Source organism: Tiliqua scincoides, chromosome 3, assembly GCF_035046505.1.
Source record: "Tiliqua scincoides isolate rTilSci1 chromosome 3, rTilSci1.hap2, whole genome shotgun sequence".
NCBI classification, from domain to species: Eukaryota; Metazoa; Chordata; class Lepidosauria; order Squamata; family Scincidae; genus Tiliqua; species Tiliqua scincoides.
In genome coordinates, this window is record NC_089823.1 from 143072500 (window position 1) to 143074441 (window position 1942).

The 1942-nt window shown below is 40.7% G+C and overlaps 1 pseudogene; it reads right to left on the reverse strand.

The window, feature by feature from the left end:
* Window positions 1-826: 826 nt before the first annotated feature.
* Window positions 827-946, reverse strand: LOC136646702 (5S ribosomal RNA; annotated as a pseudogene).
* Window positions 947-1942: the final 996 nt, after the last annotated feature.

The window sequence follows — 1942 nt, forward strand, 5'->3', positions numbered from 1 at the left end:
TATGCTCTCAGATTCTTCCTCAGAGAAGCCTTTTAGAAGCCCCAGGACAACATTGAGATCCCCGGAGAAGCTGCCATGTTGCTTTAGGAAAGGGCTCTTGGTTATGTTGACTATCATCATTCTTTTGTAAAAGGATCAGCCTGCTTGGAAACTGGTGGGATTCACAAGATGTGGCGATGCTAAAGACGTGGGGATGCGCACTAGCTGAGATTGCTTTCTCTTTTTTTAAGAGTAGACAAACTTTAAAGGACAAATCTAAGCAGTCTTCTTTTATTGGCTTTATTGAGAGATTTATACTTTGTTTCAGAGCATTAACATTCAGCTTCTGATCATAAAACCAAAAACCATCCTTACATTTTTACAAAATAGAAAAATACATTATCAATTTAAAAAAGTAGCAAAGAACTAAAACAGTGAAAGCAGCATTAATAAAACCATCATTCATCAATGATCGGCACTGATTTATCTCATATGTGAACGATAAGATGTTGGTTTAATGCAGGGGTGCCCAAACCCCTACCCTGGGGCCACTTGCGGCCCTCGAGGCCTCTCAATGCGGCCCTCAGGGAGCTCCCAATCTCCAATGAGCCTCTGGCCCTCCGGAGATTTGTTGGAGCCCACACTGGCCCGACACAACTGCTCTCAGCATGAGGGCAACTGTTTGACCTCTCACATGAGCTGTGGGATGAGGGCTCCCTCCACTACTTGTTGTTTCACGTCTGTGATGCGGTAGCGGCAGCAAAGGAAAGGCCAGCCTTGCTTTGTGCAAGGCCTTTTATAAAAAAAAAATGGTTGGCAACCTTCAGTCTCGAAAGACTATGGTATAAGCCTACAGCACCCAGTATCCCCAGGCGGTCTCCCATCCAAGTACTAACCAGGCCTAACCCTGCTTAGCTTCCAAGATCAGACAAGATTGGGCATGTGCAGGGTAACAGTTGCTGTTGTAAGGCCTTCATTCATTCATAGAAGTTCATCTTTAATATATTCATTTCTGTAAACTTAAGTAAATTTATTCAAATTTTAAATGTAAATTAATTCTTTTTTCCCCAGCCCCCAACACAGTGTCAGAGAGACGATGTGGCCCTCCTGCCAAAAACTGGACACCCCTGGTTTAATGTTTTCCTGAAACACACATGACATTTTGGTCAAATATGATTACAGTACTGCTACTTTGATATAATTGAGTTTTAAATGAAGTTCCCATTATATTAATATACAAGTTCTGTATCTTTCCTAACATGCTTATGCTATTTTAGTATGCTGTTCATTCTGTTTCCTTTAAAATTGTATAGAAATGTTTTTTTTATTTTTAATTTAAACACCTTTTTTTTTTTTTTGGCCTGAGCTATTAAAATGATTTTGACCTAGTGTCTCCATAATGTAGTCTCCAAATAGTTATCTTCTGCAGCTGATGGAGCACCACTATGGAAAAGGTCCTCTCTAGTCACTAGCTGCCTAACCTCTGATGGTGGGAGTACCTGCAGAAGTGCTTCTAAAAATGGTCTTCAAGATCTGAGAAGGGGATGGGTGAGAGATAGGTTAAACAGCCAGGTCAGGCACAACCCACTCCCCTCTCTTGACCTTCACACATGGCTTTTTAACACCACAAGGGGACTTTAAAATCCCACCCACTTGAATCATGTATAAGGACATTTCTTTTTGATGGTAACAGGACAGTGACTCCTGTCTTTCCCACTATGGACTCCTTTATTAACCATGTACTGCCACTATATACTGTACTCTTTTTCCATTCTCCCATATTGTCTAACAAGGGCATGACACTGTTAACTCTGTGTGCTTCTGACAATGTCAGTATGGGACCAATTTAAAAAACATATTGTCCTCCATACTCTTTTTACTATCTTCCTTTACACTATACAATAAAAAAAATGGATTGGGAAGTGATCTCTACGCTTAGTCTGGGTAAGATTTAGAACGACTA